The sequence below is a fragment of the Rhinoderma darwinii genome, chromosome 3, assembly GCF_050947455.1.
Source record: "Rhinoderma darwinii isolate aRhiDar2 chromosome 3, aRhiDar2.hap1, whole genome shotgun sequence".
NCBI classification, from domain to species: Eukaryota; Metazoa; Chordata; class Amphibia; order Anura; family Rhinodermatidae; genus Rhinoderma; species Rhinoderma darwinii.
The window spans coordinates 286,171,915-286,187,235 of record NC_134689.1 but is presented as its reverse complement, the minus strand read 5'-3'; the positions used below and the strand labels follow the sequence as shown (position 1 = coordinate 286,187,235).

Sequence of the window (15,321 nt, the reverse complement as noted above, 5' to 3'; positions counted from 1 at the left end):
TAGATAGATAGATAGATAGATAGATAGATAGATAGATACAACAAATCCACTGTCTAGCTGCACCAGTGTACGACAACAGACAAGGATACATGCCCCAGGGACCCGATTCAAGTCAATTCTGGATATAAAAGGCTTGAGAAAGACTCTAGTGTCTTGAGCCGAAACGTAGCACCAGGGCTAATAAAGCTCAATTTTTTTTCTTCAGTATACATTGGAGTGCTGCCTACTTTTTGATTTTTAGATAGATTAAACTATTTATCTTGGAATTTCTAGAATTATTTGAGCTTACTTACCATCCATTACAGAAACATAAATACTAAGAAATGGGGCCTGACTGTATATTACTATCCTTACTATCAGGTCCGGCCTTTCGGCGCGCCAACCCAATCATTAAAAAACAAAATGCCCGATAAAAAAGTATAATGCCCCTTTATGCTGTGTACACACGGAGTATTTTGTCGAGTTTTTTGACGTGGAAACCGCGTCACAAAACTCGTTAAAAACGGCCCGAAAATGCCTCCCATTGATTTCAATGGGAGGCATCGGCGTCTTTTTCCCGCGAGCAGTAAAACTGCCTCGCGGGAAAAAGAAGCGACATGCCCTATCTTCGGGCGTTTCCGCCTCAGACCTCCCATTGACTTCAATGGGAGGCAGAGAAAGCGTACTTTGCGGTGTTTTATGCCCGCGGCGCTCAATGGCCGCGGCAGGAAACACAGCGAAGAACTCAGCGAAAATCGGCGTGCAGGGAGAGGAAAATCTGCCTCAAACTTCCAAACGGAATTTTGAGGCAGATATTCCTCCTGAAAAATACTCCGTGTGAACATAGCCTTAAGTGCCCCCATACAGTATAATAATAATAATGTTTAATAATATAATATATTACAACTCCTTCAAGGACACAGTATTTTGACCTCTAATTGTGCCCACAATATTATCCCACCTGTAGTACCCCTACACAGTATAATGTCCGCTTATTGGCTCCCACACAGTATAGTACCCCTCTGTCGATTTTGCCATACAGCCTCCCTGTAGACAGTGCCATAATCCCCCACCTCCTCCTTATAGATCATGCCATACAGCCCCCCCCACCTTCCCCTTGTAGACAGTGCCCCCAAACAAAAACAAAAATTATGCTTACATAGGCCACGTTCCCACGACAAACTGAGCTGCTCAACAACGGGTTCCTTGCATAGGCCGGAGTGATTTTGTAGCCTAGAACAGAGTTTCTCAACCTCCTCGGACTCAAGGCAACACTGTAAAAATAAAATTTCCTCAGGGCACCCTTACCAAAAATTATTTAGAGAAAGACAGAAAACTGCTAAAAACAAGCACTACACTCGTGGGGTATGTTCGCACAGTGTTTTTTGTAAAGCAAAAAAACATCTGCCTTAAAATTCCTTCAGGAATTGACAGCGTTGTTTGACCTTTTTTTTTTTTAGCGGTTTTTTCTTAAGCCGTTGAAGCAAAGGCGCAGACAAAAAAGCTCCAAACGGGCGACGCAGGTATTTTCTGGCTCCCATTAATTTCAATTGGAGATCACATGTGGAAACCACTTGAAGACCATGAGCCCCCCACTCACAGTAGAGTGACCATAATCCCTGTAATGTCCGTGGCTGCGGGCTGTCAGCTCCAGCCTCCCGCTGACAGCCGCAGCCACGAGTCGGCAAGCGCTGGCCCCAGCCTCCTCCTCAGGAGACGCCAGCGCTTGCATCCACTCACCTCCGCCGGAGCCCGCAGGGTGCGCGCGCACGCTCGTCCCCGCTCTTAAAGGGGCAGCGCGCGCACCGGACATCTTGAACGACCTTTGACCCGTGAGTACCCTGGCCTATAAGAGGGGTCCAGCCCCCTAGTTCGATGCCTGAGCGTTGTTAGTTTTCCCAGTCTGTCTTGAAAATGGTCCCTTAGTGTTTCCCGTTCCTGTTGTTACCCGTACCTTGTTCCCCGTTCCTGTTTCCCGTGCTTTGCCCTAGTATCTAGTCATGCCACGTCCTGTGTCATCTGCCACGTCCAGAGGAATCTGCCACGTCCCATGTCATCTGCCACGTCCGGAGGAATCCGTCACGTCCTGTGTCATTCCCACTTTCTGTGTCATCTGCCACGTCCGGAGGAATCCGTCACGTCCTGTGTCATTTCCCACGTCCGGAGGAATCCGCCACGTCCTGTATCATCTGCCACGTCCGGAGGAATCCGCCACGTCCAGAGGAATCTGCCACGTCCGGAGGAATCCACCAGGTCCGGAGGAATCCACCACGTCCTGTGTTATCTGCCACATCCGGAGGAATCCGCCACGTCTGGCGCAACTTGCGGCTCCTGTGTCATCCGCCACGTTTGTCGCCATCTGCTGCACCCATCTCATCTGTGCCAGAGCTGCGGCCACCATCTGGACTATTCAGGTACCCTTGTGCGGGACATTGTATATCTGGGGTGTCCTGTTGTTTGGCCAGCTGCCTCCCCGCTGCGGCGGTACGGCCTAGTGGGTCCACTAACCCGCTTCGTGACAGTACGCTCAGGCCATGGACCCCGCTGGTTAACCTGAGACGTTGACTACACAAGCCATGCTGGCTGAGATGGAGGATCTCCAGTCACGACAAGACCAGCTCCTCATGTCGGTGAACGCCATAGCCCATCGGCTGCTTGCTCCGTCCACAGTCATCACCGCACCCGTTCCTGCGGTTCCGCCTGCTACACCTCCTGTCTGTACCGGTACCAACCCCATGTGTTTCTTGCCGCTACCTCCACGCTATGACGGAGATCCGAGGTCCTGCAGGGGATTTTTGAATCAGTGCCTGATCCATTTCAGACTACATGCCAGGTCCTTCTCCTCGGATGACGTCCGGATCGCCTTTATCATCTCTCTCCTTAGCGGCAAAGCCCTGGCATGGGCCAATCCTCTGTGGGAACATCAGGGACCTGAGACCCGGGACTTGCAGTGTTTCTTACGGACCTTCCGCTCGATCTTTGAGGAACCCGGAAGAGTTTCTTCGGCTGCTGCATCCCTGCTAACCCTACACCATGGAGACCTCTCCGTGGGCGAGTATGCCATTCAGTTCCGTATCCTGGCTGCTGAATTGACCTGGAACAACGAGGCTTTGGTGGCTACATTCTGGCAGGGACTGTCTTCAGGGATCAAGGACGAGCTGGCTGCTCGCGATCTGCCATCTACCCTGGACGATCTTATCCTACTCGCCTCCCGCGTCGACATGAGGATCCGGGAACATTCCCAAGAGGTTCTCCGGGAGAGAGAACTTCCTAGGCTGGATTCTGCTGTCCCGCAATCCTCCTCAGTCGTCCCACCAGAGTACCCGATGCAGAGTAATTATGTTAAATTGTCTACCCAGGAGAAACAACACAGACGCACTTCTGGACTTTGTTTGTATTGCGGCCATGGAGGCCATATTGTGCGTCTGTGCCCCCAGAGGCCGGAGAGACCCCATTGCCCAGGATTGGTTGGAGAGACAACACTAGGTGGAACAGAATCTAACAGAGGATTCGCTTCCAAACTGACTATTCCTGTGACCCTGGTATCCGGCGACAGGACGCATCAAGTCTGCCTATCTTGACTCTGGCTCTGCTGCAAATTTCATCCAGAAAGAGCTTGTGGATCATCTTCAGCTGCCCACAGTTCCCCTGGAGACATCTTTGGCTGTGGCCTCAGTTAATGGACTGCCTCTGCCTGATCCCATTATCTCTAAAATCAAGCCGTTGAAGCTCCAGGTTGGAGTACTTCACTCTGAATTTATTTTGTTCCTTGTTTTGCCCAAGGCCATCAATCCTGTTCTGCTGGGCCTGCCTTGGCTTCGACTTCATGCCTCAGTCCTGGACTGGAATTCTGGAGAGGTTCTCCAATGGGGCTCCAAGTGCCATGGTCGTTGTCTGTTCCAGATCCATCCTGTCAAGCCTTCTCTGCCTCAGTCTCTGTCGGGACTGCCTCCCCATTTTGCTCAGTATGCAGATGTTTTCAGCAAAAAGGAGGCTGAGACGCTGCCTCCACATCGCACCTATGACTGCCCCATTGAACTGGTTCCTAATGCCTCTCTTCCCCGTGGACGGGTATATCCTCTCTTCTTGCCTGAGTCTCTATCCATGTCGGCCTATATAAAGGAGAATCTGGAGAGGGGTTTTATATGAAAATCATCCTCCACGGCCGGGGCTGGATTCTTCTTCGTTAAAAAGAAGGATGGATCCCTTCGTCCCTGCATTGACTACAGAGGCCTCAACCTGATCACAGTTAAGAACAAATACCCGTTGCCACTCATCTCTGAGCTATTTGATCGCATACGTGGGGCCAACATTTTTTCTAAGCTAGACCTGCGTGGGGCTTACAATCTAGTCCGGATTCGCCGGGGTGACGAATGGAAGACGGCATTTAACACCCGGGACGGGCACTACGAATACCTGGTGATGCCCTTCGGACTGTGTAACGCTCCAGCAGTGTTTCAGGAGTTCGTTAACGACATCTTCCGAGATCTACTCTATGTCTGTGTTGTTGTTTATCTCAATGATATTTTGATTTTCTCCCCAGATCAGACGACTCATCGGAGGCATGTTCGTCAGGTTCTACTACGATTGAGGGAGAATCATTTATACGCCAAGCTGGAGAAGTGCGTCTTTGAGAAGAGTTCTCTGCCCTTCCTGGGCTACATCATCTCGGATCAAGGCCTCAAGATGGATCCTGAGAAAGTGAAGGCTGTCCTGGAGTGGCCACGTCCCCAAGGCTTAAGGGCCATACAGCGGTTCCTGGGATTCGCCAATTTCTACCGGCAGTTTATTCCTAACTTCTCTTCTCTGACGTCTCCCATCTCGACCCTTACCAAGAAGGGTGTGAACGCCAAAGTGTGGACTCCAGAGGCAGAGTCTGCATTTAATAGCCTGAAGAGTGCCTTCACTTCAGCCTCAATCCTCCATCACCCTGACGTATCTCGGCAGTTCTCACTGGAAGTGGACGCTTCCTCTGTCGGTGCAGGTGCACTTCTGTTCCAGAGGAGCTCCAAAGGAAAGGCTGTAGTATGTGGCTAGTACTCTAGACTGTTTTCCTCTGCTGAGCGCAATTACTCCATTGGAGATCGGGAGCTGCTGGCCATCAAATTGGCTCTGGAGGAGTGGAGACATCTTCTGGAGGGGGCTGCTCACCCCATCCTGATCTTCACCGACCACAAGAACCTCACTTACCTTCAGTCCGCTCAAAGACTTAATCCTCGTCAAGTAAGGTGGTCGCTGTTCTTCACCCGTTTTCTGTTTGCGCTCCACTACCGTCCCGCGGACAAGAATGTGAGGGCAGATGCCCTGTCCAGATCGTTTGAGACGGAAGACACGGTGGAGTCCCTCCAGACCATCATAGACCCGTCCTGCATCGTCACTGCTAATCCTCTGCAGGTTAGAGACATCCCTCCTGGGAGGACTTTTGTTCGGTTGGCGGACAGGAGAAGAATTCTCCACTGGGGACATAGTTCTAAACTTGCTGGGCACGCCGGTGTCCGTAAAACCCGAGACCTGATCGCTCGTCACTTTTGGTGGTCGACGCTACATAAGGATGTTCTGGACTTTGTCTCTTCTTGCACGGTGTGTGCCTCTAACAAAGTGACTCACAGCAAGCCTGCCGGCCTGCTTCAACCTCTGCCTGTACCCAATGCCCCCTGGCAGCACATTGCGATGGACTTCGTCACTGACCTTCCCCCCTCAGCAGGATGTAACACTGTCTGGGTGGTGGTGGACCAGTTCTCTAAGATGGCTCATTTTATCCCGCTGACAGGCCTACCTTCTGCTCCTCGTCTGGCAAGTCTCTTCATCCAGCACATCTTCCGCTTGCATGGCTTGCCTCTTCACATTGTGTCCGACCGGGGGGTTCAGTTTACCTCTAAGTTCTGGAGAGCCCTCTGTAAACTCCTGGATGTGAGATTGGACTATGCCTATCACCCCCAGTCCAATGGGCAAGTTGAGAGGATCAACCAGATCATGGAAAATTATCTCCGCCATTTCATCTCTTCACAGCACGATAACTGGGTACAGCTTCTACCATGGGCCGAATTTTCTTACAACAGCCACACAAGTGAGTCCACCACTTCCTCTCCGTTTCACATCGTCTACAGTCAACATCCCAGAGTCCATCTTCCTGTGTCGACTTCATCCCAGGTTCCCGCTGCTGACTCTGCATATGGGGACTTCCTGCAAATCTGGCAACAGACCCGGTCCTCTATTTTGCTGGCAGTAGATCGCATGAAGCGAAAGGCAGATACCAAGAGAAGAGAGCCGCCTCAGTATCTTCCGGGACTAAAGTCTGGCTGTCCTCTCGGAACATTCGCTTGAAGATGCCCTCATACAAGTTCGCTCCCAGGTTCCTTGGACCATTCGAGGTCCTGCAGCAGATCAACCCTGTCGCCTACAAGCTTCGGCTGCCTCCTACCCTCAGGATTCCCAACTCCTTCCACGTCTCCCTCCTGAAGCCTGTGATCCTAAACCGCTATTCCAAGACTCCCAGCCCTGCAGTTGCTCCCAGTGGCTCCTCGGACATCTTTGAGGTAAAGGAGATCTTGGACACCAAGAGAGTGAGAGGAAAGACCTTGTATTTGGTGGATTGGAGGGGGTTTGGTCCCGAAGAGGAGGTCCTGGTAGCCAGAGGAGAACCTCAATGCCCCTACTCTTCTAAAGAAGTTTCTCTCTCGCTCCGGTCCCAAGAAGAGGGGGCATAAGAGGGGGGATACTGTAATGTCCGTGGCTGCGGGCTGTCAGCTCCAGCCTCCCGCTGACAGCTGCAGCCGCGAGTCGGCAAGCGCTGGCCCCAGCCTCCTCCTCAGGAGACGCCAGCGCTTGCATCCACTCACCTCCGCCGGAGCCCCTTTAAGAGCGGGGACGAGCGTGCGCGCCGGACATCTTGAACGACCTTTGACCCGTGAGTACCCTGGCCTATAAGAGGGGTCCAGCCCCCTAGTTCGATGCCTGAGCGTTGTTAGTTTTCCCAGTCTGTCTTGAAAATGGTCCCTTAGTGTTTCCCGTTCCTGTTGTTACCCGTACCTTGTTCCCCGTTCCTGTTTCCCGTGCTTTGCCCTAGTATCTAGTCGTGCCACGTCCTGTGTCATCTGCCACGTCCAGAGGAATCTGCCACGTCCCATGTCATCTGCCACGTCCGGAGGAATCCGCTACTTTCTGTGTCATCTGCCACGTCCGGAGGAATCCGTCACGTCCTGTGTCATCTCCCACGTCCGGAGGAATCCGCCACGTCCTGTATCATCTGCCACGTCCGGAGGAATCTGCCACGTCCAGAGGAATCCGCCACGTCCGGAGGAATCCACCATGTCCTGTGTTATCTGCCACATCCGGAGGAATCCGCCACGTCTGGCGCAACTTGCGGCTCCTGTGTCATCCGCCATGTTTGGCGCCATCTGCTGCACCCATCTCATCTGTGCCAGAGCTGCAGCCACCATCTGGACTATTCAGGTACCCTTGTGCGGGACATTGTATTTCTGGGGTGTCCTGTTGTTTGGCCAGCTGCCTCCCCGCTGCGGCGGTACGGCCTAGTGGGTCCACTAACCCGCTTCGTGACAATCCCCCACTCACAGTAAAATGACCATCAGGCCGCCACTCACAGTCAAATGACCTTCAGCCCCCCACTCACAGTAAAATGACCATCAGACCACCACTTACAGTAAAATGACCATCAGCCCACCACTTACAGTAAAATGGCCATCAGCCCCCCACTCACATTATAATGACCATCAGCCCGCCACTCACAGTAAAATGACAATCAGCCTGCCACTCACAGTAAAATGACAATCAGCCCGCCACTCACAGTAAAATAACCATCAGCCCCCCACTCACAGTAAAATAAACATCAGCCCACCACTTACAGTAAAATGACCATCACCCCCCACTCATAGTAAAATTACCATCAGCCCGCCACTCACAGTAAAATGCCCATCAGCCCACCACTCACAGTAAAATAACCATCAGCCCGCCACTCACAGTAAAATGACCATGAGCCGCCCACTCACAGTAAAATACCCATCAGCTCCCCACTCACAGTAAAATGACCATCAGCCCACCACTCACAGATTCCCCCTGTAGATAGTGCCACACAGCCCCTTGTAGGTAGTGCCACACATCCTCTTGTAGGTAGTGCCACACAGCCCCTTGTAGGTAGTGCCACACTGCCCCTTGTAGGAAGTGCCACACAGCCCCCTTGCAGATAGTGCCACACAGCTCCCTTGTAGATAGCGCCACACAGCCCCTTGTAGGTAGTGCCACACTGCCCCTTGTAGGAAGTGCCACACAGCCCCCTTGCAGATAGTGCCACACAGCCCCCTTGTAGATAGCACCACACAGCCCTCTTGTAGATAGCGCCACAAAGCCCCCTTATAGATAGCGCCACACAGCCCCCTTGTAGGTAGCGCCTCACAGCCCCCTTGTAGATAGCGCCACATAGCCCCCTTGTAGATACCGCCACACAGCTCTCTTGTAGATAGCGCCACCAGTCCCCTTGTAGATAGCGCCACACAGCCCCTGTAGAGAGTGTCACACAGCGCCCTGTAGGTAGTGCCACTCAGCCCCTTGTAGGTAGTGACACACAGTCCCCTGTAGGTAGTGCCACACAGCCCCCTGGTAGGGAGTGCCACACAGTGTTCTGGAAGGTAGTGTCACACAGCCCCCTTGTAGGTAGTGCCACACAGCCCCATTGTAGATAGTGCAAAACAGCCCCCTTGTTGGTAGTGCCACACAGCCCACAGCCCCCTTGTTGGTAGTGCCACACAGCCCACAGCCCCCTTGTACATAGTGCCACACAGCCTCTGTGTAGATAGCACCACACAGCCCCCTTATAGATAGCGCCACACAGCCCCTTGTAGATAGCACCACACAGCTCTCTTCTAGGTAGCGCCACACAGCCCCCTTGTAGATAGCGCCACACAGCCCCCTTGTAGATAGCACCACACAGCCCTCTTGTAGATAGTGCCACACAGCCCCCTTGTAGATAGCGGCACACAGCTCTCTTGTAGATAGTGCCACAAAGCCCCCTTGTAAATAGCGCCACACAGCCCCTTGTAGATAGCTCCACACAGCTCCCTTGTAGATAGCGCCACACAGCCCCTGTAGAGCGTACCACACAACTCCCCGTAGGTAGTGCCACACAGCCCCCTATAGGTAGTGACACAGTCCCCTGTAGGCAGTGCCACACAGCCCCCTGTATGTAGTGCCACACAGCAACCTGGTAGGTAATGTCCACAGCCCCCTGGCAGGTAGTGCCACACAGCCCCCTGGTAGGGAGTGCCACACAGTGTCCTGGTAGGTAGTGCCACACGGCCCCCTTGTAGGTAGTGCCACACAGCCCCCTTCTAGATAGTGCCACACAGCCCCCTTGTTGGTAGTGCCACACAGCGCACAGCCCCCTTGTTGGTAGTGCCACACAGCCCACAGCACCCTAGTTGGTAGTGCCATACATCCCACAGCACCCTTGTTGGTAGTGCCGCACAGCCCACAGCCCCCTTGTAGGTAGTACCACACAGCCCCCTTGTAGATAGCAACCCCCCTTCCTGTATATAGCGCCACTGTAGCTCCCTGAAGGAGCAGAATGCCCGTATGGCAGGGGATTCCGCTCCTGGAGCACTCCTTTTGATGCCTCTGTCCATATATGGACAGTGACGTCATTGGCTTCTCCGGGAGTGGAATCCCAGGTCACAGAGTCGGTATCGCTATGGACGGGGATTCCGCTTCAGCAGTTTCCCCTGATGTTACTGTCCATATATGGACAGAGACATCAAGCGGAGCACTCCAGGAGTGGAATCCCCGGCCACACGGGGATTCCGCTCCTTCAGGAAGCTACAGTGTCACTAGTAGATAACAGAGCAGGGAGATACCTCACTGCTCTGCTATAGTGCCGTCGCTACCGCTGTAGTAGCCGCAGTGGCTGCTAGCGGTGCTGCCGCCAATGTGGGGGCCCGGCGCAGGAGCCCTCATGCCCGGTGTCGCCACTAGCAGCCACAATGGCTGCTACAGCATTAGCGATGCTACTGAGTGACGAAGCACTCGGACGGATAGGCGTCTGCTGAGTCGCCAGGCCCGGGCGCTTCTGAAACAATCAGGGGAATGGAGCCAGTGCAGTGCCCCGATCCACCTGCTAGAGTGATGCCCTCTGTGCAAAGGCACAGGTCGCACACCCCTAAGGCCGGCCCTGCTTACTATAACAGGATAATTTACCAGTTTTCATTGGGTATGAGTGCATAATGGACAATGCCAATGCTTGTGCTTCGGCAAAGTTATTCGGCATGAAGAGCAGGATGATAAAAAAATAATACTGTAAGGCCTCATGCACACGACCGTAAAAACACCCGTTATTGCGGGTCGTAATTACGACCCGAAATAACGGGCCCATAGACTTCTGTTAGCCACGGGTACCTTCCCGTTTTCTCACGGGAAGGTGCCCATGCCGTTAAAAAAATAGAACATGTTCTATTTTTTTATTTTACGGGCCATGCTGCTATACTTTATAATGGGAGCACGGCTCGGAAAAGCGGCCGGCTGCCCGTGGCCGGCCGTGCCTGGCCGTGCCCGGCCGTGCTCGTAATTACGAGTCGACATTACGAGCACGGTCGTGTGCATGAGGCCTAAGACATTTTTTAATCTCTAGAACAGCTATAACTTTAATAAAAGTTAAATACATGAAGATTGAACTCAAAGATATATATGGACGGTTTTAGATACAATTAAACATATATGTTATTGTCATAGGATTACACTTAAAGAGGCTCTGTCACAGGATTTTGCAACCCCTATCTGCTATTGCAGCAGATAGGCGCTGCAATGTAGATTACAGTAACGTTTTTATTTTTAAAAAACGAGCATTTTTGGCCAAGTTATGACCATTTTTGTATTTATGCAAATGAGGCTTGCAAAAGTCCAAGTGGGCGTGTTTAAAGTAAAAGTCCAAGTGGGCGTGTATTATGTGCGTACATCGGGGCGTTTTTACTACTTTTACTAGCTGGGCGTTCTGACGAGAAGTATCATCCACTTCTCTTCAGAACGCCCAGCTTCTGGCAGTGCAGACACAGCGTGTTCTCGAGAGATCACGCTGTGACGTCACTCACAGGTCCTGCATCGTGTCGGACGAGCGAGGACACATCGGCACCAGAGCCTACAGTTGATTCTGCAGCAGCATCAGCGTTTGCAGGTAAGTAGCTACATCGACTTACCTGCAAACGCTGATGCTGCTGCAGAATCATCTGTAGCCTCTGGTGCCGATGTGGCCGACACGATGCAGGACCTGGGGCAGGAAGTGAGTGACGTCACAGCGTGATCTCTCGAAAACACGCTGTGTGTCTGTGCACTGCCAGAAGCTGGGCGTTCTGAAGAGAAGTGGATGATAATACTCGTCAGAACGCCCAGCTAGTAAAAGTAGTAAAAACGCCCCGATGTACGCACATAATACACGCCCACTTGGACTTTTACTTTAAACACGCCCACTTGGACTTTTGCAAGCCTCATTTGCATAAATACAAAAATGGTCATAACTTGGCCAAAAATGCTAGTTTTTTAAAAATAAAAACATTACTGTAATCTACATTGCAGCGCCTATCTGCTGCAATAGCAGATAGGGGTTGCAAAATCTGGTGACAGAGCCTCTTTAAGCATACAAAGAAGATACAAGCACATTAAATTTTTTCTTCTCGACCTACCAATTTTGACTGGTGAAGCAAAAATGTTAAGTGCTTAAGGCCAAGTAAGTGAGCCTGTAATTCACCAGAAATGTAGTATAGAATTTTTATAAATCACTTCCATGAGATAATGGACTCTTAGCAATGTAATTGTAATTGGAACTTTACAGGAAGTATTAAGCCTTGGCCTAATTTACAGTATATTCAACTGTTACATTCATGAACACATATTAAACTAAAATCTATTTGACATTTACATAGTCCCTAAACAGCAAGGGTCAACACTGGCTTCTACTGAGTAACTCTTATGCCTTGGAAGAACCATTTTCAAATGCGGTGTTCTAAATTGTAAAAATAAATCCACCGTCAGCCATAGTAGAAAAACTCTAGTAAGAAATATATTTGTTCTGGAGAATCCAGCACTTTTCAATGAGTTCCATGCACATGGCATGGCAGCAGCCTGTACAGCTGTACATGGAGTACCTACAGGTCATATTGGCACACCATAGAAGCAATGTTTCTAGGGGAGAATACCTCAATAATACAGCATGCGATAGGGCATGCCATTTTTTTTTATATGGAATCCATGAGAAAAAAACAGAATGCTTAACCTAATAGGGTCCATACACAGGCAACACCCTATGCCTTTCAATTCATCCTATTTTTTCCAAATATAAATGAGCTGGTTCATAAGCAAATATAGTGGGGTGCTTTTACTTTTGACCATTGGCTTTATACCCTACAAAATACTATACTATGTCTATACTTGTAGCAGTTTGCGATACTAATACCCTCTACTGTGACTCTATCAAAGGTGATTCTGTGGCTTTGTAACTTTCTTGTTAGTTTATTAATAAGCATATAGTACAAGTTGTGTTTTAGATACCAGTTTAGTCAGTCATGAGGTATTGATCTGACTAGTTTGCATATCATTATCTACATTATGGAGAAGAGGCCGTTTCTTTTCCAGCACTAGCAAAGTGCTATAAAGCAGGATGGGAATGTTCTCTCTGTTCTACTGAAAAATGTCACTGATCTAAAAATGCCATTACACTTTTTCATTCTGTGCACTCTCTACAAACAAGGCACAAGTGTGTGAATTGCTGAAGATCACAAACTGGAAACAATGAATGTGTGCAGTGTGTTACTGTACATAGTAGAAATATCCACTATGACTTCTGCTTCTGTTATAATGTTGTAAATAGAATTGCATTTAGATTCAGCCCTGGAGGTGCCTGTATTCAATTGCTCCTCAATTCTATCACCACTGAGCTCCCAAAATGTAACCAAAATGATCTGGCAAAGACTAGGTTACAAAATTAAGAAATTGACATCTTTATTTTTTTAAAGGGGCTTTCCCATTTGGACAACCCTTCTGTAAAATGAGGACTTGTCAGCTGCCATTGCTGGGGAAGCTGAAGCACAAATCTAGAGGGGCAACCATGTAATATATAGTCGCCGTTAGTCCTCCAGTGCTAGAGGCTCTCTCTTCAGTGACTCTTCACTGTGGCTAATAGAAGGAGGTCCCAAGCATGGGACCTCCTCTATGGTGACCAGTAGGGCATATGAACAGAGGCTGCCCTTATGGAACAACCTATTTAATGAGCATTATGCAATGAAACCTCAAAACACTTCGGGCACTATTTCAACTTTCTCAATATGATATTTTATATACTATATATAATTTACTTCATCATATGCAAATATAAAAAAGGTTCAAATAAAGATATTATGAATGGAAGGCCATCAGAGATCATATTCAATGTTAAATTAACATAAGGGACCTATTATAAGCAGCTTTCAGTCCTGACAAATGTCATTTACCATGTTTGAATATTAATAATGATTAGACAAAGCTGTAGGAACAAAAATTCTCTCAACTTCTTTCAACCTGCTCTCATTTGCATGAAATTGCTTAATGTTATCTGCAGCGTTAACAGAAAATTTTCACTCCTTTACATTGCGATTTTGTTGTTAAATATGGTTATTATTTTACTATATTTAGGTGATCACATGGTGACTTTAGCAATGAATTAAGGTGTAGAACAAAAAGTATTTCCCATACAGACCTACACTCTATACTGAATAGGGGTTATGCTATTAATATTTTTATTATTATTATTATTATAATATCATATGTCATATTACATTATATCCTCTGATTTTACTATTCAACCAGGCCTGATGCCTAATATGTATTTTAAGGTAAATAATTACAAAACGAAAAAAAAAATAATGAAAAAAGGAATTAGTTTATTTACATTTTCTTAAATGTTATTAAATGCAATGGGTATGCGAAGCAGTGATCCTTTGATTGCTTGTACAGTATAATGCTTTGGAATACTTAGTATTACAAAACATTGTTGCCTGCCAGTGTATCACTGACAGGCAACATACTGTATTAGGCCATGCCTTTAGTAAAGCCCCTGGCTGCCATGGTGACCCATCGATGCCCCTCAATTGCGACATGGGGTATCGATGGGCTGACAGAGAGATTCCCCTCCCTCAGTCAAACACCTTAGTGCCGCGGCCAATATTGACTGCAGCATCTAAGGGAATCTCCGATCCTAGCAATTGTGGCAGGAGCCGGCTGTGTATAACCATTAGTTTCAAAAATGTATGTAATGATGGATATTTCTTTTACACCATACAGTATCTGTATTTCCAGATTAGAAACAAATACCAACCATTATATCACCAACACGTATTTCCCATGAATAAAGACTAGCTACAGTTAAATAGTATTCTATCACTAAGCTACCAAAATTCATTATTTGCCATTTTACTTATTTGTTTCCTCTCCAATTGTAAAGTACTGTGGAATATGTTAACACTATATGAATAAAGATGATTATTATCCTTATTATTATTAGTATTTGTGTTATTAACTAAGCTTTCCATCACTAATTATAACTAGGTCAGTCCATAACTATAGTTCAGGCCATAGTTGTCTATAGATTTCACACATCAGTTCACTTCTAGCTATTACAGTGATAGGTATAATGGTAATTACGATATAGTATTGTGATTGGCATAAGGTCATTTGCACAGTCATGCTAACACATACAACTCTTAATCCTAATCTTATGGCACCACATAAAAAAACTTCTAAACTAGAGCAATGCATGATTAAATATGAGGTACTGTAAGGCTTTGTTCCCACAGCGTTTTTTTGACACTGATTTTGTTGCTGAAACTGCGTCCTAATCAAAAAAAGTCAAAAAATGCTTTCATTGGGAGGTAGGGGCACATTTTTATCCCAGGCGGTTTTTGTCCGCACGGGGAGAAAAAAGCTTCAAGCCCTACATTGTAGCGGTTTTGAAATCAAAGGCAGACGTAAAAAATTTGAAAATGAGAAAAAACGCCTAAAAAAGCGCAAAAAAAAAAAGCCTGAAAGGTGTGTCAAAGAAAAAAAAGCAGAAGGAATTTTGAGGCAGATTTTTTCTACTTGGCAAAAAAACGCTGTGTTCTCATACTCAAACAATGCCACTGAGCCAATCTTCTATAGGCATGAAGTAAACCGACAGATAACCAGTGAAATCAATCCCGTGTCGTTTGAAGGAGATTGTTAATAAAAATGTATCATCAGGAAATATATAATCAGAAAATGGCATATTATATAAATGAAGAGGGTGGGCAAGTTCACGGCAGCTCTATTGTACTGCTAGAGTCTTAGATAAGGTAG

The 15,321-nt window shown here is 48.2% G+C and overlaps 1 long non-coding RNA gene across 1 annotated transcript in view; it reads right to left on the bottom strand.

Moving 5' to 3' along the window:
* The window catches only part of LOC142748094 (uncharacterized), a 384,295-nt gene that overhangs the window by 181,067 nt on the left and 187,907 nt on the right, over nucleotides 1-15,321 (bottom strand). The gene's annotated exons all lie outside the window — the stretch shown is intronic.